The following is a 27,507-nucleotide window of genomic DNA, read 5'->3' as shown; positions in this document are numbered from 1 at the left end:
TAATTTTGTGCTAGAGGCCTACAAAAATAACCCGGATAATTGGTTATTAGTATTCCAATAGTGAAAATGACAATTTACAATATGAGAGGCTTCAAGAATTGAGAGAAGCAAGTTTTAACATCACCAGATGGTGTCATACACCAACACACTCGGCAGAATGTTAGATGTTAAACCTTTTTAAAAAAAAAAAAAAATACAGACATAAGGATGACAAGTAACCTTTAAAGTTGGCAGTATAAGCCGGCACTAAGCCTTGTTCAATTACAAACATATCTTATATGTGATTGTTAGAAGATGTCTGTTCCTGTTGTATAATATGGTATTTTTATTTTATTTTTCTTTCCTTAAATCCTTTATTGAAGGAAATATATAAGAAAACAACAACATAAGCATGAATCATAAGAATGTACATTTATACGTGTAGACATGATTATATGAAAAAGTAGTTTTGATACAAAACCTGTCTAGGTACAGTGTATTTATTACATTGTGATTAGACAAAAAAATCTTGTTTAAGACCATAAGACAAGTAAAAAAGTATGCGTTGCCTATGTAATACAATCATAGAAGAAAATAAAATATGTAACAAAAAAAAGTATAGAGGAAAAGAACAGCTGTAAGCAGGGAGGATAAGGCGGGAGGAGGAAAGGGGGGGGGGGGGGGTAAGGAGTAGGACATGAAATTAGTAAAAATCCACTATGTAGGGAGAAAAGGCACCATATACCTCTAATCAAGTTGTGGAAGTAGATACCATTCAGTTGATTCAAACAGCTTCATAACATTAGTTTGAACAGTTACATCTAATGAGTCTAGATGGAGACCCTATTATTTATGGAATTTTTCCGTCTCTTTTCTATATTGGGAGGCGTTGCCCTTCTGTCTAGGTACATTATGTCCAGCAAGTCCGTTTTTAGCGTGGTGGGGATGAGGATGTCCACTGTTGCAAGATCAATTGTTTGGTAACGGTATCAATCACTGTTAATATGAGGTATAAAGTAGAGATGAGCGGGTTCGGATTTGTCAAATCCGAACACCCCCTAACAGTGCTGATCCGAGCCTGATCCGAGCACTGTTCAGGTATTCCCGCCGATCGCAAAACTCAGAACGATGCAAAACGTCACCATCCCGCCGTCGGATCTCGCGAGATCCGGATTCATATTATTCCCCCGCTTGCCGCCGCCATCTTCACTCAGGCATTGGAGAGGGAAGATTGAGGGTGTGTTAGTGGTGTCCTCTGTCCTGCTCATTAGTGGTGCTGTCCTGTGCTCTGTCCTGCTCAGTCCAGTGTTGGTGTCCTGTGCTCTGTCCTGCTCAGGCCAGTGGTGCTGTCCTGCTCAGTCCAGTGGTGCTGTCCTGTGCTCTGTCCTGCTCAGTCCAGTGGTGGTGTCCTGTGCTCTGTCCTGCTCAGTCCAGTGGTGCTGTCCTGCTCAGTCCAGTGGTGCTGTCCTGCTCAGTCCAGTGGTGCTGTCCTGTGCTCTGTCCTGCTCAGTCCAGTGGTGGTGCTGCCATAATTCCAGTGGTGCTGTCCTGTGACCAGTCCAGTGGTACAGCCATTTAAATCCAGTGGTGCTGTCCTGTGCTGTGCTGCTATATAAGTTCACTGATCCTGCGTATAAGTCCAGTGGTACGGCTATATAAGTTCACTGATCCTGCCGTATAAGTCCATATAAGTTCAGCCACAGTAGTTTGGTAGGCCCTGTCGCTGAAATGATTGGTTTGTTAGTGTGCATGTCCTTTTTACGCAACATAAGGGTGGGTGGGTGGACCCAAGGACAATTCCATCTTGCACCTCTTTTTTTGGCATTATGTGTTTTTTGGGGCCTAGCTTTTCAAACTGCCATCCTGTCTGCCACTGTAGTGCCACTCCTAGATGGGCCACGTGTTTGTGCCGCCCACTTGTGTCGCTTAGCTTAGTCATCCAGCTACCTCGGTGCAACCTTTTGGCCTAAAAACAATATTGTGAGGTGTTCAGAATAGACTGGAAATGAGTGGAAATTAATGTTATTGAGGTTAATAATAGCGTAGGAGTGGAAAAAAAACAAAAATCTGGATTTTGGCAGTTTTTATGCTTTTTTTTTAAAAAAAAATCAGAACCCAAAACCTTAAGTGGGGTGTTTTGGCAAAACCCATTAGAACCCAAAATCTGAAGCTAATCAGAACCCAAAACACGAAAAGTGGCCGGTGCACATCCCTAGTATAAAGCAGCTGGTGGTATGTGAGAGTTAAAGGCTGTATTGATAAAAGTGATAACTTTGTTCCAAGATGTAGTGATCTTATGAGCATGCCACAAGTTATGCATACAATCCATCCGATTACATTTAGGTCGAATGCCTGTCTCCTGCTCAACCATTTGTCAGCGCTAAGACTGGCCTATATAGGCCTTGTTAAGTTTCTTAAAATGGACCTCTTGGAGTCTAGGGGGCACATTTATCAATGTTCTCAAAAAGTGAAAAATAGTTTTCAATCCTTATCGCATTAAGGATTGAACTATTTCTCAAATTTATGAAAAACGCAACACAGAAACAGCAGTTCCGATAAACTGCTGTTTCTGTGATTAAAAAATAAATACTTACCACGCCTCTTTGTAATGCCCTGTGTCCGGATCTCCTCCATGTCTGCTTTGTTCCTTTTCTTACTGCAACTGCGCATGTGCAGTTCGAAATCTTGTGGCTGCGCACATGGAAGGATCACATGATCCCTCCCCACACATGCGCTGTCCAGCTCTGCTCTTTGGAGCAGAGCTGAACATAAATAAAAAAAAAAAAAGTGTGTGCTTAATTTCCGATGATGTGCGCAAGCTTCAACTTGTTAGATTGAGAGATGGAGCAGTCACCATACTATTAAATGGTGACTGCTCCCTAAAATGAAACAAAATGCAAAGCAGCAGATATCATAGATAGATAGATGCAACAATCATAAATAAGCGGGACACTCCAACTTGCGTCGGAGTTACAGTAAGTGTGTGTAACTTTGCTAACACTCCTTCGTAAATATGCCCCTAGAAGAGGTGAGAAATTACCATGTAGATTCAAAGGGTTTTTAAAAAGTGGTCAGGACAAGTCAAACATGAGACATCGTGTTGCCAGGCGCTCTGTGTCCTAGCTGAGGCCACAGTCACATCAGCATGTATGAGATCTGCATATAAAGAACGTATCTCAAATGTAGTGGATCTCAGATCATCAAGTAGATAATATAATTTATCAGTGGCCTCCGGCACTAAGCCTGTTGCAAGTAATGAGGAGATATAATGATGTTACTGCAGAAACATGTGGAAGTGAGCGGTAGGAATATCAAACTTCTCCCAAAGCTGTTGAAAACTGTATTTATTGCCCTCTGAAATATCTGTTATAGCAGTTATGCACTTGTTTTTTCAGGCTAGGAATGTGGCATTATCTAAACTATGGGGCATATTCAATTAGGTTTCCGGTCCGCGGTAACACAGAAAGTGCGCAGTATTGACGGTAATATGGTACCGCAATAACACAGATTTTACTACGCAACCCTGCGGGGTGCGCACGAAAATCCATGATATTGCGGTACCGTGGATTGACTTCGCGGCCCGTTCTGGCACGTTACCGCGGACCAGAAACCTAATTGAATATGGCCCTATGAGTTATATCTGGGTTCCTCCAAATGAATATTTATATATATATTTATAGTGTCTCTCTGTGTCATTAATGCGAGTCCAAGCTTTATACTTATCCCAAAAGAGAGGATTGTGGGGGGATTGGAGCCTTTAGGAGTTACAATAGCGCGACTGTGTATTAGGGGTGAAGGAGTTGCCTCTGTAAGGCATGATTGGTATAATGTTCCTGGTTCATGAACCAGTCCAAAATGTATCTGAATAAAGCCGCCCTAGTAAAGGATAGAATATCGGGTAAGCCTATACCCACCTGTGTTTTACCAAGAATTATCTTTCTTCTGGCGTTTCAGTGTTTTAAGTCGTGCCACAGAAATCTGGAGAATAATTTGGTACAATATGGAGGTCAGATTTGCTAAGGCTGAGCGGGGAGCATCTGAAGGGGGTAGAATAATTTAGGAAAGACTATACTTTTGATGGCAGCCTTGCGTCACAAATAAGACAAAGGCAGGTTTGTCTAATTTACCAACAGTTACAATATTTTTGATACGATTGGGGGATAATTATATTTATACAGGTTGTGGATTTAGTGGGGATGTACATTCCCAGGTATTTAATTTGGTATAGAGCGACTGTAAACTGGGAGGTACGATGCATATGATCTGCTCCTGAGAGGGGCATCAATTCTGATTTGCTGAGATTAATCTGATAACCAGCAAAACAACCAAACACATGAATTAGATTTAAAATAACCGGAATAGAATTTTTTGGGGTCAGAAACCATGAGGGGCGTATTGTCTGTGAAGAGTGCAAGTATATTTGCGCACCCTCCCAGATGGAGGGTATTTTTCTTTTACGTGTTTACGTGTTTTCTTTTACGTGGGTGGTACCACTTGGTTGAAATGTTTCTTCCCCTGGATTTACTTTGCATAATCCCTTAACACACTACTGCTCTAATTATTTTCATTTTTCAGTTTATTTTCTTCTAACATTAGTTTATCTGGTGCACCAGACACATTCGCACACACAATAGAACGGTGTCATCCAGTGATCACATGACTAGATGTTGTCATCACAGAGCTTGATGTGACTGCACAGTAGGCTTCTGAAGGATTGGACTTCTGAAAATAAATGCTCCATTTTCTGGCATCCCTCTGGTGCTCACATGTATAAACAAGCATAGTTTATATAGTCATATTTGTAATACTGTGTGTTGTACACTTACTACACTTCCTCATAAGGGTGGAGAACAGCTCACAAACCACATTTACTTATGTTAGCACCTACAATATAAACATTGCACAATACAACAAATATTTGGAGCATAGACTCTGGTGTTCTTTATGACCTTGAAGAAAACACATGGTTGTCCATCCTTTATCATAATGATTGTCATACAGTTTGTTATATTTATCATGTCAGTATTTGGGAATCAATTCACAAAAGTAGTTTTGGAGAGTACATAGAATCAGTAATTTGTGAACTATTATGTCTTTTGTTTATATATCGCTTAATATATGCGTAATGCCATCTGTTTTATTCCTTGCTAAATGCATAACTCCCAACGTTCCCAAGTCATGGACCCCCAAAGGAGCAGGGCTTACAGGGAAGCTGGTGGTGCTATTGTAGGTCAGGGGCTTGGACTGGAGGATAAGTAAATTGGGAGTATGGTTTGCATGGATTGGGCTTATTTTGTCCAGGAGGTACGGAAGTGTCTAAAAAGCTTATTTGGTTAGTTTAAAATATGCGCATTGCGTACATACAGTTGCAACAATCCTTTTGTTAGCTGAACCAATATTCATGAGATTGCGGCCTATCTATTCATTAGGAGCTATTGACATCACATTGGCACGCCATGACTAAAGATGTCTGCCTCCACTGTGTGCAGATGCTGCCAGCATGGTAACTACCCTGGATCACACAGGAATGGGATTGGTGGGGAAAGTCAGTGCACTGAAAACTAAAATGTAATGGGGCTCTGATTGTATTGCATACTTTTCGATTTAATTGTGGTCATAGAGAATACACCAATCACCTTTTATCCTAATATTAAATGAGTTTAATAGCAACCTGACAATGATAATCCTAGAGAAAGCTAGGTGGCAGTGCTGGTTTAAAGGGCTTATGAATTCTCCCCTGAAATATAACATTTTTGATTATACTGTGTTTTATCTGGCTTTGAAGTCGACGAGTAATACCTACACAGAAATGCTTTATAGACCGAGGCAGTTGTAATAAAACAAAAACCTTACCAATAGTCAGTTCTAGGTATTACGTTTTATAGGAACAATCATGCTGAATAAAACAAAAGCCTGAAAATGATTTGGTGGTAAAGCTAATTAAGTTGCTACCATTTTATGGCAGTCGCAGTTTATCATGGTCTTTTATGAAGTGCATTGGTACAAAAACAGCTTTGGACCCACCATGCTTGATTCTCCTGAGTGCAACTAGACCTTTATGGAGAGGATTCACTCCTTGCAGTGAACCCTTAAATCCCACTACCTGGACATATGGATAGTTTAATAATTTGCTCATTATATATTACATAATATTCTCCCCGTGACTCGAGGTGTTTGTGCATGGATGGCAAAAATTACCCTTTTTTATATGTGCTCCTACATTCTCCGATATTCATACCAGGGTATATTTTTTGCACAAAGAGGATCACTATGGGTTAGATTCAATTCGACTCTCTCTTCCGAACTTTAGATTGTAGTGCACCTTCCAGAATGAATGAGGGAACCTTAGGATAATGCTACGCATCCTGGTGAAACAGGCGGGCGCAGTCCATACAACACTACAGTCCCTGCTGGAGGGGGGGTAAGGGTAAAAGAAACCCTGCACCTCCTCTTATGCAAGCTGTCCATATATGGCACATAACACATGATGCTGCAAAGGATGAGTGTAGTCCCGTGTACTGCATTGAATTCAATAATCTGGGGAGAAAAATTCTGAATTATATATAGGATTTGTATATGTATTAGTCCTCTGATCAAAGTCATATCGAACACGAGGAATCCTCCGGTTTTTCTTTTGTTCAGGTATTTGTGGCTTTGTCATGCTTTTGAGGGCGCAGTTTGGTGAGGGCCTTCATTCATGCTTCTATGCTCTTATGATGCTCTTATGAAAAGAAAACACCTCTTGGCACTGGGGCCCCATAATGTGATCTTCTTGATAAGAGAAATAGCTGGCTAATTCACTTCATTTGGCCAATTTCTGTCTAGCCAGGACATGGATGGCTCCAAAGGTCCTCAATTTCAATGAGACCTTAATAGATTACTTATCAAGAGAGACACAGAGCAATGATATGAACTATTTTTTGGCTACCAGATATCTGTGACACACTTGCACATTTGTTATGGGGTGGGGAGACTGGTGGGATAGCTGGAAGTAACACACCCACCCTGATATATAACACATTATATTGATTTGCTCCTTGTGCTGCTCTTCCCTGTGATAATCTTCATACTCTTTCTGAATCAACCAATATGGCATTACTTTGCGGGGTCCTGGTTTATTTCGCTTTTGAGCAAGTTTGAAACTTGTGGGATCAGTGTTTTGCGGGTGCAGTTTCTTGACTAGTAGGGAGCGAACAATAAGAAATGGACATATTGTACCTCTTCCCAAATGTCGTCCCTTTATACTAGACACCCTATAGAATTTAGAATATAGTGTCTCTAATATAAGGTCTATCATTTAAAGAGATTGTTTATCCACCATCCTCCACATCTGTTTTGTCTTGTGTTTTGTTGTTTGTAACCAGTTTGTGCACTTTTTAGTTTACTTGTTTTTCTTCATTGTAAAAACTGGATAATATTTACACTGTTACTAGTTGCAATAAAATGGTTAATGGGAACAGATTTTTTTTTTTTTTTTATCCATATAGGAAGAGTGATGCCAGCAGGCAGAGACGCTGAAGCCTCACCCTGTTTCACATACAATTTATGAGTGGGCAGGGACCTGAAACGCACTTCTTTTATAGTCCCAGGTTCTTCCTATTGTAGATTATCCATAAAGTTTATATGGTTGGCTTAAGTTAGATGTAATTTCCTTTTAAATAAGGTGTCATTTATACTCCCTCTTAAATGCAATTTAGCAATATTTTTGTTTTACTGGCCGAGACACTGACCTAAGTTTGACTGTAAACCTCTATATAAGTAATTTTGTTAATGTTGATGCATTGTATGAAACACAAAATTTGCATTGTAACTTTTGAGATATGAATGGCAAAGCATTTCTGCAACCATGATATCATTTTTATCCTATATTGCTTTTTTTAAAGTAGACCTAAAATTAACAATTTGGTCCTCCAAAGCCTTAATTCAACTTACTATATTCCTGAAATGAAAGTTCTTTAACCCATCACAAAAGAGATTGGATGGAATACATTTCAGAATTACTTTAATCCTCTATCAAAAGCATCAAAAGGACTGTTTCTGTATTGAAGTACTAGAATTCTTGCTGGATCTGTCTCCTTTCTCTCATTTGACTAATAACATTATGGTGGTGGTGATGCCAATGAAAAAGAGGAAGTAGACAGATTAGAAAGTGAGCAACAACTGCTTTAACAACAAGCCAACCAAGACTATAAATAGTATGTACTATTTAACCATAGTTCCTGAGTTTTCAGGGCTCTCTTGTTGGAGACGCAGAGGGGTGCTCTGTGAAGTCACGGGTGGGCGACATTTAATGGCGCTGATTGTGTCATAATGCCCTGTCTACCTTAGCAGTATGATCAAATTGCATCACCACACCCCTGCATGCAGAGTTGTGATGGCACAAATTGAATCACACTGGAGTCCACGTTGCTTCGGTCTGCCAGGCTTCAGGGAAATTGTCAGACTTTCTCATAAGTCCAGGAGATGACCCACACATTCCAGGAGAGTTGACAAGTATGTAATAAATAAGAGATTATTTAATGACAGGAATTTTACACAAAAAAATTTCAAGGGCATCTGTTACCACACGCAATCAATTGCTTGCACAACGTGGAGGCAGCCATTTTCTGGGCTGATACAATATTCATGAGAATGCAGCCAATTGAATCGCTCTGCTTCATGTGATAATGGGGGGTATTATTACAGGTGCCCAGAATCCTCACTCCAAGGAGGACTTAGTGACTATATTCTACTAACACCTGTTACACTGCACTACACAAGCCTTAGTAGTGACTCCTTTGTGAAGGGAGAGAATAACATCTGCTATAAATATTGTATGTCAGTTTATGTGTGTGTATATACGAAGACCATACTTGCCAACTCTCCCGGAATGTCCGGGAGACTCCCGCATTTTGCGAGAGTCTCCCGGACTCCCGGGCGAGTGTGGCAATCTCCCGAATTCTGCCCACTTCACTAGGAAGTGCCCACTTCCTAGTGAAGTGGGCAGAATTAGATCCCAAACGCCGCGATTCCCGATGAATCGCGGCGTTTAGCCCCGCCCCCCGCTGTCAAATGACGCAATTTGCGTCATGACGTCACAGGGGGCGGGGCCGAAATGACGCGATTTTGGCCGCCCCGCCCCCTCACGCCCCCCTCCACTGGCTGGCTCCCGGAAGAGAGCTGAAGAAAGTAGGTAAGTATGACGAAGACTGAATATTTTTAGTAAAAATAAATGCTGAAATCCTGTGCTTGCCCCAGGCTTCCTAGAACATTTTCTTTAATGTTGTTCAGCCCACAAAATAGCTGCATCATTGTGTGTAGGCGACTGGTGCACTTTTAAAAGATTGAGGGAAAATATACCTGTGACTTAAAATAGCTAATTATTTATTTCCAACCCTTCTCACACGTGAACAGAATAAAATGTGTGCTAGCATATCTTAAACTTAAATGTGTGTGGCAGGTGACCTATCCTGACTATTTCCAATATATCTAGCCAGCATGACATCCAGTCTTCTACAAATGTGCACCACTGTCACCTAATAGAAATGAGAATGAGACTGGCAGAGCAGAAGACGAGCTCTGAGATTATATCGCTTGAACTTCACATGTCTGCTTTGAGGTAAAACCATACTTACCAACTTTCTGCGATTGCCTTCCGGGAGCTGCCGTGGGGGAGGTGGGCGTGCGGGGGGGGGGGGCTCCGAAATTGTGGCATTTTGGACCCGCCACCGTGCTGTAATGATGCAAATGTGTCATTTTAAAGTGGGGGCGGGGCCAAATGCAGCGATTCCCGGAGAATTGCTGTATTTTGGCCCTAATTCTGCAGATGCGGGAGATTGCCATAATGTCCCGGGAGTCCGTGAGACTCACCCGAAATGCGGGAGTCTCCCGGACATTCTGGGAGAGTTGGCAAGTATGTGTAAAACGCTGCTCACGTAAAATATTGCAGCAATTTAATGTAGGTCAGATCATTATCATATCTAAAGAAAGATGGAATCTTGTGTTTTATGTCTTCTGTCATTAGATTTATTTGTATTAAGGTTATTTTCCTTGCAAGCTACATCAATTCAGGCCCAGATTTGTGGAAAGACCAGATAGGCCCTGGCCTAGGGTGGGTGAAATCCAGTGAGCAGTACTCAGTTTGCTCATCACTTTTTGTATTTTGATTTAATATTTTATTTACATATTACAAACATTTAACCTTGATTTAATTTATGGCTTAATTGATTCTTTATTATATATTTAATTTATACCGGTCATACTTGCCTTACCCAAAATAAATGTGTGACCTTGTCCAAAATGGGCATGGCGGATTGGGTGCGTGTCCTAATTTATTATATTTTTTTCTAATCTGAAATGTTTGCAAGTATGAACCATTTGTATCTGTATAATGAGACAAGGAAAAATAATGAAATTCTTCTTTTTTCATTTTTTTTTTCTATCTTTCAGGCTGTGCAAACGAAGGTTTTTTGTTTCTTTGTCTCTGATCAAGGGCGAGAAATTGCTCTTATAAAATGTTAATAAATGAATAGCACTGTAATATGTAAAAATGAATATGGTAGAGGACAACACTAAATAGGATTGACAGTCATGTCTCAATCTCACTTACACCTATTACACCTAATAGGCTGCTGAGCTGAACCTCAGCCCCCGGGCTAAAATTTGCCAGTCAGCCCCTGACCATGACCACACTTAATGAGGTAGTAACAAATTGATCAGATGACCATATACAAAGTGAATTCATAATTGCATAAACTTCTTGTATCTATGATTCATCAATACTCCTATTTTAAAACACAACATGATTTCAATACAACAACCATCCATTTGTACTAATAGTTGTTAGAGCTCTAATGAGCCACAAGCTTCAGTCTCTTCTCCTGCAATAATAGAAGCCGCAATTAGGCACTAATCTGTCCCAGATGGCACATCATATGGCTCCTTACTTATATCTTCCAAGTGCCTTTATAACCCAATATCTAGGGTTATTATGCAGTACTATATATAAAGGTGTTATGCATAATGCTAGTAATACATTTCATTCGGTACAGATACACAAATTCCATAGAGAATTGTATGCCGTGGAAGATTTCCGGTCTGCTGCTAGTTGGCAGCAGACATAAGTGGGAACAATCTGTTTTGGTGGCAGGAAGTCAATGGTACATCCAGCAGGAGGAGAAAATATTTGGGAGACCAAGAAAAGTCCAGATCCAGTTTGGTAAAAACTTAATGTCCCTCCAAAAAGGGACCAACTTGGACCAACTGCTTACTATTTTCCCTCCAATTTCTTACCAGTTTCCATCATCATGTATAAATATTCCAAGGTCGTAATTTCAGGCTTTTTTGGTGAGATCACCAGGCTTTACAAGTTCTATATATAGTGTTGAGACTAGGCCTTTCGTGGAAGCCTTAACCATTGTAAAATTGCAAGTGTTTAGTCAATCTAAAGCTGAACTCTGAAATTGCCATAAGATATTGTTAAAAAATATGGTTTGGAATGGAGAATTGTGACTGTAGCTCTGCAACATTTGGAAACTATTTGTCATAAGCAATATCATTAAAGTATGTAATGCCACCTGCCAACCAGGGGCCAAAGGACTGGGGGAACCTCCCGGATTTAAATTGTGGATTGTCAAATATTGGGATTATAGGAGAATGAGTTGGGACCAGCTGAAATGTTCTATTTGCTTGATCCCAAATTGTTAGTGATAGCGCAGCCACTGGATAGTCTGAAAATGATCTAAGGCAAAGAAGCTGCAGGAGGCAGTAGAGGAACAAAACTCTGGGCCCAAAGGACCAAGATATGAGGTTGAAGGCATTGACTGCGTCGACAGACAAGATTAGAGTAGGACATTTCTGCCTTTTAATGGAGTTATTTAGATCTATCTTCAATCTCATCCAACACCTGCTGGCTAGGGACAGAGCCCACTTGATCTGGATGTATAAAGACAGGCAAAATTGAGTTTAATCTATTATATAGAATTCTTGCAGTTATTTTTGGGTACACATTCAGTATTGATTTATAATTACAGGGACAGTACTTTAGACAGTAACAATTTTATTAGCGCGAAACCCTTTACCTCTCTGGGAGCCTAGCCATTTATAGACTCTTATCTAGTACACACTATAATAATCGTTTATGATACCAACAAGGCCACAAGTCTGTATTACCTGTTTATTTCTTATTTCCTGCAGGTAATGGTTATTAATTGAACCTGGAGATCTACATTCTTGCTCTGCCCTTGAAATTCTCACCTAGGGCATTTTTTTTAACTCAATGTCTTCATATCATGCGGGTGGGAGCAGACATCTGTGTGGAGCCAATTTTACATTATGGGTCATTTTGCTTACACTCTGCTTGAAAATGTATCTAGAAAACTAAAACATATATTCAGGGGAATAATTGAAAAAATGTTGATCATTAACTTAATATACATTAGTTTAAATAATAAATTAAAAAGTCCTCATTGGTTGACGTAAATGAGGGTTGGGCAAGCACAGGCTGCAGTGACTATATGTAGTCTCTCTGGAACATAGTATCAATGGAATAAGAGTTTGTAGGAATTTTCCTTGATTTTGATGCAGAGCAAACTGCTCCTGGTCTTGTCCAGCTGGATGGAGGAGCCGTTTGGGGAGGGTAGGAGTTGGGCTTTGTTATAGGTTTTGTGGGGTTCTATTCATTCTTTTGTTGTTCATTATTTCTTTTATTTATGAAAACATTTTTTTATTGGAAATACCCTTAAGAGAAGAAGTTCTGTTGGCTCTCCCCTACATTTGAGTAGCACAATTCAATCTAGTTTAATCTGGATCTAATAGCAACATACATGGCAGCTGCAAGCGGATACCAATTGCACTAGATCGAAGAGTGATGGGTCTCCTCTACTCACTACCAAAGTATCTTCTCATTATTAATGCTCTACCCACATGCAAGAACTGCCCCAGTGATGTCATTATGACATCAACAAATTTCCCAACATTACTTGCACACTGTGTCACCATCTTTACCACCAGCCACTTATCTACGTATTGTCTCTGGTGACAGACTTTACATATCTACACTGCAGACAGTCCGTCTCTTACTCTGAACACCTTCCCACCACTTACAACACAACCGTTTCCAAATGTCATGGTTAAATTCTATCTATTTTCTGCAAATGCCATATCACCTTCAACTCTCACTGGTGGCTTATCATTGAGACACACTTTATTATACTTTTCTGTACAGAGCGTTTTTGGAGGAAATCTCACGGCCTATGGGTCACCTTTATAATGAAGTAAGTTTTTTTTTTTTGTTACAATTCCACTCCCTTCAAGCTAGACTTAACTTGGTGCCACACAATGTAAGCCAGTCAATTGACCTGATCACCAAGTGGCCTGATCTACAATCATGGCCAAAAGTTTTGAGAATGACACTAGTATTGGTTTTCACAAAGTTTGATGCTTAAGTGTTTTTAGACCTTTTGTCAGATGTTGCTATGGTATACTGAAGTAAAATTAGAAGCTTTTCATAAGTGTCAAAGGCTTTTATTGACAATTACATTAAGTTTATGCAAAGAGTCAATATTTGCAGTGTTGACCCTTCTTTTTGAAGACCTCCTGCAATTCGCCCTGGTAGGCTGTCAATCAACTTATGGACCACAGACTGACTGATGTCTGCCCATTCTTGCCTAATCAATGCTTGGAATTTGCCAGAATTTGTGGGTTTTTGTTTGTCCAGCCGCATCTTGAGGATTGACCACACGTTCTTAGTGGGATTAAGGTCTGGGGAGTTACCTGGCAGTGAACCCAAAATTTTGATGTTTTGATCCTCAAGCCCAATTAGTTATCACTTTTGCCTTATGGCAAGGTGCTCCATCATGCTGGAAAATGGCATTGTTCGTCGCCAAACTGTTCTTGGATGGTTGGGAGAAGTTGCTCTTGGAGGATGTTTGGTACCATTCTTTATTCATGACTGTGTTCTTAGGCAAAATTGTGAGTGAGCCCACTCCCTTGGCTGAAGAAACAACTCCACACATGAATGGTCTCCGGATGCTTTACTGTTGGCATGATACAGAACTTATGGTAGCGCTCACCTTTCCTTCTCCAGACAAGCGTTTTTCCAGATTCCCCAAACAATCTAAAAGGGGATTCATCAGAGAAAATGACTTTACCCTAGTCCTCAGCAGTCCAATCCCTGTATCTTTTGCAGAATATCTGTCTGTCCCTGATGTTTTTCCTAGAGAGAAGTGGCTTCTCTGCTGGCCTTCTTGACACCAGGCCATCCTCCAAAAGTCTTTGCCTCACTGTGCGTGTAGATGCACTCACACCTGCCTGCTGCCATTCCTGAGCAAGCTCTGCACTGGTGGTGCCCCGATCCCGTAGCTGAATCAACTTTAGGAGACGGTCCTGACGCTTGCTGGACTTTCTTGGGCGACATGAAGCCTTCTTTACAACTATTGAACCATTTCTTGAAGTTCTTGATGATCCGATAAATGGTTGATTTAGGTGCAATCTTACTAGCCGCAATATTCTTGCCTGTGAAGCCCTTTTTGTGCAAAGCAATGATGACTACACGTGTTTCCTTGCACGTAACCATGGTTAACAGAGGAAGAACAATGATTTCAAGAACCACCCTCCATTTAAAGCTTCCAGTCTGTTATTCTAACTCAATCCGCATGACCGAGATTTCCAGACTTGTCCTTGTCAACAATCTCACCTGCATTAACGGAAAAAAAAATCACTGACCTGATGTCAGCTATTCCTTTTTTGGCAGAGTTGAAATGCAGTGGAAATGTTGTTTTTGGAATAAAGTTCATTGTCATGGCAAAGAGGGATTTTGAAATTCTTTGCAATTCATCTGATCACTCCATGACATTCTGGAGTATATGCAAATTGCCATCATAAAAACCGAGACAGCAGACTTTGTGAAAAATAATATTTGTGTCATTCTCAAAACTTTTGGCCATGACTGTACAAGTGCACATGTTAACGGGCAAGTGATTAGATTGCATACTTTTTAGTTCTTTCAGCAGATTTTGTCAGTTTTTCATGCTGTATGAATCATAAAGATAGAAGAAGATAAAACTAGAATTGTCTTATGAGTTTCATCACTTCTTTAGAGATATCATCTTAACCCATTTCCTCAAGGAGATTTTAGTCTCAGAAACATTTTGACTGTACTAGCCAGGATTCGAAAAAAATGGTGTAAAAAAAATTAAATAAAAAATAACTCTTACAATAGTTGTGACAGGACTGGGCAACACTTCCAGGATAACATCTCCCACCAGCCTGTCAATCCACATGGAATGTCACCCCAGGACCAGGACTTAAATTGCGCCTGGTGGACGTAGGAAGAACTTATTGTGGACACTTGGGGGAGTAAGAATGAAGGGACAGGAAGTGAGGAACAACTGAAAGCCCTGAAACGTAACAAAAGCACAAAGGAGGTTCATTTCTGGAGGGACTGTCTGATAACCAAGATCTGGAGGTGGAGAAAGCCAAGGATTACCCATTGTCTTTCACAGGACTGACCCAGACATTGTGGTAAGGACACAGCAGGGGAGCCACTGTGGAAGCCCAGCTCATATCCACTCCCACCCTCTGGCCCATCCATTCTGAGGCTTGATTCCTGGAAGGTGTAGGGCTCACTGGCGTTGAGTTTCTATTCTCTACCAGCAGACCCAGTGATCTTGGCTTTTCTGTACCTGGGGAAGGAGTCTGTTGCTCCATCTTGGGACCTGTCATCACCTCACTCCATCGGAAGATACTCTCCAGGTCTTGGCTAAATCGGTGCGCCCACACGAGACGGGAGACTGAAACACGAAGCCCCTCCACGCTGGTGGAGAGTTGGCCAAGCGGCCAGGAACGGCAAGATACCAAGATTCCCTGGACTTTCTGTTGACAGACTATTTTGCCTTTGGAACTTTTGCGTGGCTAAGGTGGATGGGGAACCTTGCTGGGATTTCTGTTGACACTGGCGATCTGCTGACCTATTGCTTAAAATGTGGAGTCTTATGCTTTTTTGTTTTACTGTAGTAAGAAAAGTAAAGATATCTGTTAGGAACCCCTCCAGCCGGCACAACACAACCCGGAGTCTACTCTGCCAGTCAGGTGTTCACTGGAGCCCCTGATGGTGGGGACAGACTGGGCCGCAGACTGACAGAGGGTCGTGAAGTGTGTACCGGCTGGGGAGAACCCAGGCAAGAAGAGTCAGGTCCACGCAGAGGTCAAAGGCCGGCAGCAGGTAACAGTAATGATGAACAAGCTGAGGTCAAAGGTCACAGGCAAAGTAGCAGAACGGGTAAACAAGCCAAGGATCAGGGTCACAGGAAACACAAGCGAAGTCCAATACGAAGCCAAGGGTCATACACGGGAAGTCAAACGTAGATACAGGATACAGGGACTGGAACAAGCAGGTCAGCAGACTGGAGCACAGAAGCTATAACCGGCAATGAGGCAGCAGACCTCATTGCCTTAAGTACAGACACAGACCAATCAGCAGTTGAACACACTCCTGCAGGCTAATTTACTAGTATCCAGCAGGGCCAATCAGGGCTTGCCCCTGACCTACACAGTTGCAGGCTAATGCCTGTTAATAAGCCTAATCAGCCCACAGGCTGCCTGCTATGCGCATGCGCCCGGCTACCAGCACCGCCGGGACGCAGCGCTAGTGTACTAGCGTCTGGCCGTTGCCCTGGTAACGGCCGGACAGGAAGAGGAAATGACGTCCCGGTCGTCAAGGTGACGGCCGGGACGCTGGGGCGCATGAGAAGCGAGCCGCGGCGGCTGTGAGTACCGCCGCGGCTCGTGACAGTACCCCCCCCTTGAGGAGGGGTCAAGGGACCCCGACACCCAGGTTTTCTTGGAAATTTCCTGAAGAATTCCTTCAATTGTTTGGGAGCATGGAGTTGTCTCCGCGGAACCCAAGAGCGTTCTTCTAACCCGCGGTTCCTCCACTGTACCAAAAAGTGCACCTGTCCTTGCACTTTTTTGGAATCCAAGATTTTCTGAACACTGTACCTCTGTGGCTTGCCTGAAGACTGGGCTTGAGCTGGATAAAGAACTGGTTTTAACAGAGAACAATGAAATGTGTTTGGAATTCTTAACGAGCCCGGAATTTTTAACCTAAATGCAACAGAGTTCACCTGCTTGATGGGAAATGGCCCGATGAATTTAGGGCCCAACTTCTTGCAAGGTTGCTTCAGCCTGATATTTTTTGTAGACAGCCAGACTTTCTGGCCAACCTTAAGAGAGCAGGGAGTACGGTGTCGGTCCGAATTTTTTTTTGCAACAAGTGAGGCTTGTTTTAAAGATGAATGTACTTTCTTCCAGACAACTCTGAGATCCCTGGCAGTGGAACGGATCTCCTGAATACCAACGGACTGGAGCGAATACAAAGAGTTAGATCTGGGGTGGAAACCATAATTGCAAAAGAACGGAGAGGTTTTCGTGGATGAGTGACAGGAGTTGTTACAGGCAAATTCTGCCCAGGGCAACAAGGAGGACCAGTTGTCATGGAACTCCGATATGTAGCATCGCAAGAACTTCTCCAAGGACTGGTTAACCCTTTCAGTCTGCCCATTTGACTGAGGGTGGTATGCAGATGATAAACTGACCTTGATTCCCAGGAGGGTACAGAATGATCTCCAGAACTGCGCTATGAACTGGGAACCCCGATCGGAGACGATGTCTGTAGGGAGTCCATGGAGGCGGAAAATGTGTTGAATGAACAAAACTGCCAAATCTCGAGCAGTAGGAAGCCTAGTGAGTGGAATGAAATGCGCCATCTTGCTGAACCGGTCTACCACGACCCAAATGGTATTGTGTCCCGCAGAGGGTGGCAGATCAACTATAAAGTCCATGGACAGATGTGTCCAAGGTTTACCAGGGGCGGCCAACGGAACTAACTGACCTACCGGGCGAGTCCTGGGAACTTTGTTCCTGGCACAAACTTCACAGGACCGGACGTGACTCTTGACGTCAGCAGACAGAGACGGCCACCATACAGTACGGGAAAGGATTTCCAGTGTTTTGTAGACTCCAGGATGCCCAGCAGTCCGACTGTTGTGTGCCTCAGCAAGGACTGTCTTCCTTAGATGAACTGGGACAAACAAACATCCTGCCGGAGTGTTATCAGGAGCCAACCTCTGGAACCTTTGTAAGGTACAGCTCAAATCTTGAGTTAATCCGGCATGAATCATAGACACAGGAACAATAGGCTCTGGGCAGGTGACCGGAGCATGATGTGCCAGGAAACTTCTAGACAGGGCGTCCGCTTGAATATTTTTGGAACCAGGACGATAGGTGATAATAAAGTTGAACCGAGTGAAGAACAGCGACCACCGAGCCTGTCGGGGGTTCAGACGTTTGGCTGACTGTATATACTGTAAGTTCTTATGATCCGTTATAACGGAGATCTGGTGTGCAGCGCCTTCCAACCAGTGCCGCCATTCCTCAAAGGCCCATTTAATTGCCAGCAATTCTCGGTTTCCCACGTCATAGTTGGTTTCCGCTGATGAGAACTGACGGGAAAAAAAGGCACATGGATGTAAGCGGTGGGTCTGGGGGTCTTTTTGTGACAAGACGGCCCCAGCACCGACGTCAGACGCATCTACCTCAAGAACAAACGGTACCCTAGGATCCGGATGTCTGAGAACCTGAGCAGACACAAAAGCTTTCTTCAGGGTTTTGAATGCATTTATTGCCTGTTGTGACCAAACAGTTGGATCACCTCCTTTGCGGGTCAAGGTGACGATAGGAGCCACGATATCAGCAAAGCCGCCAATAAACCTCCTGTAGTAATTAGCGAATCCCAGGAATCTCTGGACCGCCTTGAGGTTATTCGGTTGTATCCAATCCAGAATTGCTTGGACCTTGGTTGGGTCTCCATGGAGAAACCTTCTGAGGAGATTAGATAACCGAGGAAGGATACCTTCTGGACCTCAAACTCGCATTTCTCGAGTTTAGCGTAGAGGTGATGTTCCCGTAATTTCTGTAGGATTTGTCTGACATGACCCTGGTGCACAGACAACGATTTTGAATATATGAGGATGTCATCTAAGTAAACAACAACAAAGTGTCCCAGGAACTCACGTAACACCTCATTAATCAAGTCCTGAAATACGGCAGGAGCATTACTAAGGCCAAACGGCATGACCAGGTATCCGTAATGGCCCGAGAGCGTGTTGAAAGCCGTCTTCCACTCATCACCTGCTCTAATACGTATGAGATTATAGGCCCCACGAAGATCAATTTTTGTGAAGATAGTGGCTCCTCTTAATTGATCAAAAAGAACGGAGATGAGGGGAAGGGGGTAGGTGTTCTTAACCGTAATAAGGTTCAGCCCTCGATAATCGATACAGGGTCTGAGTCCACCGTCCTTCTTGGGTACAAAGAAACACCCCGCTCCTACTGGGGACTTGGATGGCCTGATGAAGCCCTTCTCCAAGTTTTCGTCAATATACTCCTGCATGGATTTGGTCTCTGGACCAGAGAGAGGATACAAGCGTCCCTTGGGTAATTTAGAGCCCGGAATGAGCTCAATGGCACAGTCGAAATTGCGGTGCGGTGGTAGTGTGTCAGCAGCCTTTTTGGAGAAAACATCCCAATAGTCATGATACTGAGAAGGGAGCTGCTCCGGAATAGACTGAATAATACGTAGAGGTAGTGTCAAGCAAGACTGTGTACAATGGGGGCTCCACTGGACAATTTCTCCTTTTGCCCAATCCATGACGGGGTTATGGCAGAATAGCCAAGGGTGGCCCAGAATTAAAGGAACCGAAGGACATTCGATAAGACGTAAGACTATGGATTCCGAATGGAGAGCGCCAATGTTCAACTGTAATGGTGGGGTCTCCCAAGTAATCTTGCCGCCTGGCAACGGACTACCATCTAAGCCACATACCGTAATGGCAGATTGGAGTTTAATCCGCGGAATACCAGCAGAGCGGGCAAACTCGATGTCAAGGAAGTTGCCAGCAGCCCCACTGTCAATGAAGGCTGATAGTTTCGTAGAACGAGCACTGAACGTGAGCTGTGCAGGGACCAATAGTGCATTTTTCTGGGAGACAATTTGTAGACCTAAGTGAACTCTCCCCTCGTTCCTTAGGCATGCTCGTTTCCCGACTTGTTTGGGCAAGAACGGGAGAAGTGGCCTCTTGCGCCACAATATAAACATAAGCCTTGTGACCGTCTCCTGTCTCTCTCCTCAGAGGAAAGACGGTATGCTCCCAATTGCATTGGTTCCTCACCATCCTGGGAGATAGGAACGAAGGCGGATGGAGGTGATGACGTTTCCTTTTCAGTTTTCCGCTCTTTATATCTCCTGTCAATTTTAATGGAGAGGTGCATCAGATCCTCCAAAGAGCTAGGAGACGGGTATTGCACCAGCGAATCTTTAATCTGTTCAGATAGGCCGACACGGAACTGACTACGTAAGGCAGGGTCGTTCCATCCACTGTCAGATGACCATCTACGGAATTCCGCGCAGTATTCTTCTGCCGATCGTCTGCCTTGTTTCAAGGACCGTAGGTGAGCTTCCGCGGAGGCCACTCGATCCGGATCATCATACAGTAAACCCAATGCCTCAAAGAAGGAGTCTACGGACTGCATGGCCGGACTGGTCTGTGGCAAAGAAAACGCCCAGGACTGGGGGTCACCCTGTAGAAGGGAAATAATAATCCCAACTCGTTGCTGCTCTGAACCGGAGGAGCGGGGTCTCATCCGAAAATAGAGCTTGCAGCTCTCCCTGAAGTTCCGAAACAAGGTTCTATTTCCGGAAAACCGATCCGGTAAATTCATTTTGGGCTCACAGATGGGATCTGGAGGAGATTGTGAAGCTTTTGTGGCTTCTTCTTGAACAGACATACGCTCAGCCAATCCCTGCATCATCTGATACAAAGACTCAACATGGCCTGCTAGGGTTTGTGCCGGAGACGGTGTGGATCCACTTGCATCCATCCTAATCTTGTCTCCGTGAGTGGACCGGTTATAATGTTAGGAACCCCTCCAGCCGGCACAACACAACCCGGAGTCTACTCTGCCAGTCAGGTGTTCACTGGAGCCCCTGATGGTGGGGACAGACTGGGCCGCAGACTGACAGAGGGTCGTGAAGTGTGTACCGGCTGGGGAGAACCCAGGCAAGAAGAGTCAGGTCCACGCAGAGGTCAAAGGCCGGCAGCAGGTAACAGTAATGATGAACAAGCTGAGGTCAGAGGTCACAGGCAAAGTAGCAGAACGGGTAAACAAGCCAAGGATCAGGGTCACAGGAAACACAAGCGAAGTCCAATACGAAGCCAAGGGTCATACACGGGAAGTCAAACGTAGATACAGGATACAGGGACTGGAACAAGCAGGTCAGCAGACTGGAGCACAGAAGCTATAACCGGCAATGAGGCAGCAGACCTCATTGCCTTAAGTACAGACACAGACCAATCAGCAGTTGAACACACTCCTGCAGGCTAATTTACTAGTATCCAGCAGGGCCAATCAGGGCTTGCCCCTGACCTACACAGTTGCAGGCTAATGCCTGTTAATAAGCCTAATCAGCCCACAGGCTGCCTGCTATGCGCATGCGCCCGGCTACCAGCACCGCCGGGACGCAGCGCTAGTGTACTAGCGTCTGGCCGTTGCCCTGGTAACGGCCGGACAGGAAGAGGAAATGACGTCCCGGTCGTCAAGGTGACGGCCGGGACGCTGGGGCGCATGAGAAGCGAGCCGCAGCGGCTGTGAGTACCGCCGCGGCTCGTGACAATATCATTGTATCTTTCATTCTCCTCCTTGCCTGTGTGATTTCTGAAGCCAAGTATGGTGGGGTAACCTAATGAACTTTGGTTTTAAAAGGAGGGATTGAAGGGGGAGGGTTCTGCAGGGGAGCAGAGTAGGAGTGCACTCAGTCATATTTTTATAATATAAAACATGAAGATGCAGGAGACAGACGGATGGATGCAAGAGAGAGATATTTGTATAAGTCTTCATACCCACTACCGTGAGAATACATGATTTTACTAATGTTTTTGTTAATGCTAGTCAAAGCATATACAGTAAATGGTAATGCAGTTGGAATCTTAAATTCACAGCAAGTGAATACATTGGGGTCACTAGAGCGTCCTCCTTTACCCCTCCCCCACTTGACCGCAAGTGTTTGTTAACCAACACATGTCAAACAGTGTCACTGTAGGTTAACTCGACAACAGTGGGTAAAGCTGGGTACACACTACAGAAATTTCGACCAACTTTTTATGCAGAGCGCTTTTACATGCAATCGATGATCCAATCGCTCGGTCCATGGACTGCATACACACTAGCCTTGTTTAGGACGATAAAGGGAAGAGCGGACGTCCCTATAGCGACTTTTTACAGCCATGTTGTGGTGAGCAATGACTGTAATTTCGTACTCACTGTTGTGGATCGGTCGGAAGTTTATACACACTACACAGCGGAAATGAGATTGGACCGAAAATACTAAACGGTACGACCAACCAAATGATGCGATAATCGTCCATTTGGGCAGACTTTTGACCATCGTGTCACTGCACACACTGACCCGACTTTTAAACGAGCGGTTGTATGTCGGCTGTTTGAGCCGATTAATGGATGAAAACAGTGTAGTGTGTACCCAGCTTACGGGACCTAATACAGGACAAAGAAGGGGGAACTGGGAATGCAGGAAAGGGGATGAACAGCGCAGAGAGAGGGTTGAGTAAAAGAATAAGGGGGAACATAGATCTACAGGGGAGAGAAGGGGGTAAAGCTGCAGCAGACTGAAGGGGCTGCTCAGTCATATGGTTGCATAATTTGAAATCGGTGTATAATTATTATTAATGATCATAATAATGAAAACCTAAATATATAATGTTCAATTTGCTTTGTGAAATCACTTGTGTTTATTACTCTTATAAAATGTTTTCTTTGTCATGATATGCAGAACAATGATGCGATATAAATAAGCTTGTTCTTTCATAATGTACCATGACTTCCAGCCTAACGATGAGATAATGGCATGCCAGAATTTGGCTACTAATATAATCTGTTTTTGGCTTTGTTCTTTTTTGGGGGTTTTTTTTTTTTTTTTTAACCTAACTTAATTAGTTTAGGTTATTATAAGATTAAATTAAATGGTAAAAGAGGTGAAATGGAAATAACACTGTATCATATTGCTGTCTCCCCATTTTATTCAGTGTAATTGCTTCATTCTTCCCTTTCTTTGGAAAGTGAGTCGACCAAAAACCTTTGTTGTGGCTTTTTATTTGCATGGTATCCAATATGCACGTACAGTTAAATGATCATATTGACCAGCAAAAGGTGACATACACTATAAATCAAATACGTTGCATTGCCGGAGGCAACACAGCCTAGCCTACATATGTTTAGATCTATTTAAGCCTAATCCATTTTGTTTATACTTTCCCTTTAACAGTCTGGCAGGCAGCAGACATGTTTGAATGAGGTTAGCATTTGCTCAGCTGGTTTCCACGGTTACTGAGGAAGATGGGTTAGGGCATGCAGCGCCAATAGCAGAGGAGAACATAATTGTTAAGCCTCCCTTTTTGTCTACACTTTCAAATTCCTTTTGTGCTGAAGGTAGGAGAAAACCTCTCTCAGTGAGGTAAGCATTCCGCTTTCTGCATTTATTGTTAACTCTTTTTATACATTGGAACATTTATATTAATATTCACCTGAATTGTGTGACTTTATGAGAAATGCAATCCTTATGGTAAGCTGGGAATACCTGTGGGTGAGGATTGGAATGTACAGTGATTGATCAGGCAACAATGAATCTGTTATTTGCTGTTTAGTTTTGGATTGGCTGCTTTCAATTAAACTGTATTTAATATTTGTTCTTTTCAGTCCAATTGTATGCTGAATGTAACTCAAAAAATGTGATGTCATATTATTTAATCACATGAAATAGAAAACTTTGTATATCTTTTTCACAAAAGGTACTATTTGGGAGGCTTATCAAATTTCCTCCAGGTGTATGTAGTATACTATACACACACAGCTGCAGGGAACTGTCTTGCCATTCACATTTGCATTGTGGGTTTGTACATTAGTACTACAGAGCAACATACTGTAACTGTGTCCGGGTCTATTGCTTAGTTATTCATGTATTAACTTGGAAATACTTTTGGTTTACCACTATCTCACTTATATACGAATTCAATTTCTAGTCTGCAACCAGGCTGTCAGTCTGTGACTCTCCTGTTGCTGTGAAATTGAGTCTCACCATGCTGGCTGGGCATGCTGGGACTTGCAGTGTCTCGGTCTGGAGAGCTACATGCTGCTAGACTCTGCCTTAGATTGTGAAAGCTATAAATACACCTGAATAGTTTGTCTTTATATTGTATTCTACAGATGTGTATACTTAGTTTTCCCATATTCCTCTACACTATCGTGCATACCAGTGAGGAGGAAGATGCATTGTTTGGTGTTGTCACATTGCAGTAGAGAGCAAGTGCAGACCTGCTTTATTTTGCAGTGTTTAAACAGGCTGCTGTCTGGAGGAGAGATAACTAGATAGGAAAGCGAGGCTACAATTATACCAAGCTGGGATAATAATGTTGTTGCCTAAAAGTTTTTTTTGTTTGCTTGTACAAGAACAAACGTGAGCCATGAAGGGAATGGTTTCTTTTTGCATAGAGCCAATATTCATAAGGTTGTTTTGGAATGGACCCCCAAGCACGTCGGTCTAGCGTTATTTTAAATGTTCTCCGTATGTCTCTACACAAAATAAAGTTTTATTAGTTGTTAAGAAAAAAAATAATTCCTGAATATTTGTGCATCTAAACCACTTTGTAAATGAACAAAAGCTAATGTGCGAAAGCCAACCAAATAAGGAAAGAAAATATATGTGTGTACATATGAATCTGTCTTACTACCACTTTACCTAGGGCCGGCTATGGTGGTGCTTTGTGCAGGACGTTCTTAGGGGCACATTTATCAATATTCACATAAAGTGAAAAGTAGTTTTTAATCCTTATCGCAATGATAAGGATTGAACTACTTCTCACATTTATGTACAGCCCTGCACAGAAACAGCAGTTCCGAAAAACTGCTGTTTCAGTGATAAAAAAAAATCATACTTACCCCACTCTTCGGAAGCGCTGTCTCCGGGTCTTCTCTTCAATTGCGCATGTCCAGTTCCAAGAACTGGACATGCGCACACAGATCCCCTCTCTGTTTGCAGAGAGAGAGCGGTGAGTGACAGGGAGGGATCATGTGATCCCTCCACACATGCGCTGTCCAGCTCTGCTCTTCGGAGCAGAGCTGACAGCATTAGATTTCTTCAATTCGGATGATTTACGCCAGCTCGTACATTAACATGACAAGTTCCCGAAAAAAATGTTTTTTTGGGACTTGTTAGATTGCGGCCAGGAGCAGTCACCATTCTGTTGAATGGTGACTGCTCCCAAAAACGAAGAGGAATGCAAAGCAGCAGATATCCATGATATCTGCTACGATGCCCCCTTAATAAATTTGCGGAGGACACTGTGGGACCTTAATGACCCGTTAAAAGCACTATCGTGCTTTATTAAATATGCCCCTATAAGAGCTGGAAAAGGTGCCATCGCTGCAACGCAAAAGACTCTGATCCGATATCACAGCTCATGCTTACATAGTCACAAGGCTGAAAGAAGACTAAAGTCTTTCAAATTCACCCTATTCTTATATGGATTAACAGTGTTGATTCAAGAGAAGGCAAAACAAACCCTTCAGCAAGGCGGCTGCCAATTTATCCCCACAGTGGGAGAAAAAAAATTATCTGACTGCATAAATGGTACACTAATTTCCCACCCATTAATGCCTTCTAATAATCATACCTGCAGATAACATTGTTGTAATACAGGCATCCAACCAATTTATAATTAAGTTCAAGTAATTCATCATCACCTCCCTTGCTAAAGCGTTAGTTTGACTAACCTTACAATGAAGAACTGCTATTTATATAGCGCCACTAATTCCGCAGCGCTCTACAGAGAACTCCTTCACATCAGTCCCTGCCCCATTGGAGCTTAAAGTCTAAATACCTTAACACACACACACACACAATTTTGATAGCAGCCAATTAACCTACCAGTATGTTTTTGGAGTGTGGGAGGAAACCGGAGCACCCGGAGGAAACCCACGCAAACACGGGGAGAACATACAAACTCTACACAGATAAGGTCATGGTCAGGAATCGAACTCATGACCCCAGTGATGTAAGGCAGAAGTGCTAATCACTAAGCCACGTCCTTCCAGTTGAAGTAAGTGTCCCCTTTTCACCTGCACACATATTTGTAATGAAAGCAAAATATATATATATATTTGAGATGCGGTTTTGGAAGTGACTTTCCTTTAGATCTATCTGGGTTGCTGTGGATGGTTCCCCCTGACCTATCACACTGGCCAGGGCTGCAGGGTAGCGGACAGATTGTTGGTACTGGATGTAGGGTCCCAACCTCAGAACAGCTGGCAAGATCACTATACAATACTACACTGTTGACACAATATCACTTTTCTAACACCATAATACCACATTTAGTCAAATGACCTCACCACACAACAGCACAATGCTGTTATATACAGGGCATTAATACAGTACCAGCTTACTGCCCATAATCCCAGTATGGTATTCATGTTTTAAAATAAACTTTAGTTCATTTTCCACATAATAACGAAAATGCTGTCACTTGAGATGAGGCCGCAGCAGGAGACCCAGCTGTTCAGTTCAGATCCCAGAGAGTTCCTGACCAGTAATGTAAATGACTGTGAACAGCTTTTACCCTGTTAAAGCTCCTGACACGTGTTGGACCCAGCAGTTTCCCAGATACCATGCATTATCAAGAGCAGCAGGTTTATGTTACTGCTGGTAGGCTACTGGGTCTCTGTTCCAAATATTTAGTGCTTTCAGGGCACTGGGACCATGTGAATCGCTAGTTACATAATGAGAAAGTCGCAAAGCATGCCTTCATCGCTGAGTCCTCACTGGTTGCTGGAAGACAATCTGCTTTGTCCCACCACCATCGTAGCAGCATACTGGATACCCCTGGTACAGAGGTCAAAACAGCAACCAGTATTTTCTAGTCTTCTTTGCCTGTGTATTGGGCCTAACCCATCGCCTGTAACTGGGGTTGCAGATGCTCTCTCTGGTTTGGCACTTACAAAGTGCCTGGTGAGGCCGAAAACTGCATTGCCGTCCTAGCTTCCTCCTAGGCCTGGTGGTTGGAGGGTACCAGACAAGACTTTAAGGTCAGCACGGTGGCTTAGTGGTTAGCACTTCTGCCTCACAGCACTGGGGTCATGAGTTCAATTCCCGACCATGGCCGTATCTGTGTGGAGTTTGTATGTTCTCCCTGTCTTGCGTGAGTTTCCCCCGGGTGCTCCAGTTTCCTCCCACATTCCCAAAAAAATACTTATAGGTTAATTGGCTGCTATCAAAAATTTGACCCTAGTCTGTGCGTTTGTGTATGTATGTATGTATGTATGTTAGGGAATTTAGACTGTAAGCTCCAATGGGGCAGGAACAGATGTGAGTGAGTTCTCTGTACAGAGCTGCGGAATTAGTGGCATTATATAAAAGATGATGAT

At 43.0% G+C, this 27,507-nt stretch overlaps 1 protein-coding gene across 8 annotated transcripts in view; it reads left to right on the top strand.

Annotated features, from left to right (window-relative positions):
• The window catches only part of MAP7D2 (MAP7 domain containing 2), a 104,810-nt gene that overhangs the window by 25,168 nt on the left and 52,135 nt on the right, over positions 1–27,507 (top strand). The window contains exon 1 of one of the 8 annotated variants that reach the window (XM_075196545.1): positions 23,522–23,542. The exons of the other annotated variants lie outside the window; for them this stretch is intronic. The gene's annotated coding sequence lies outside the window, so the exon portion shown is untranslated. Of the gene's footprint in view, positions 1–23,521; positions 23,543–27,507 lie in introns of those variants that run through there. 8 annotated transcript variants of the gene reach the window in all.

The sequence above is a fragment of the Mixophyes fleayi genome, chromosome 2 (genome assembly GCF_038048845.1).
Source record: "Mixophyes fleayi isolate aMixFle1 chromosome 2, aMixFle1.hap1, whole genome shotgun sequence".
In the NCBI taxonomy this organism is placed as follows: Eukaryota; Metazoa; Chordata; class Amphibia; order Anura; family Limnodynastidae; genus Mixophyes; species Mixophyes fleayi.
This window is presented reverse-complemented; position numbering and strand designations above follow the sequence as displayed.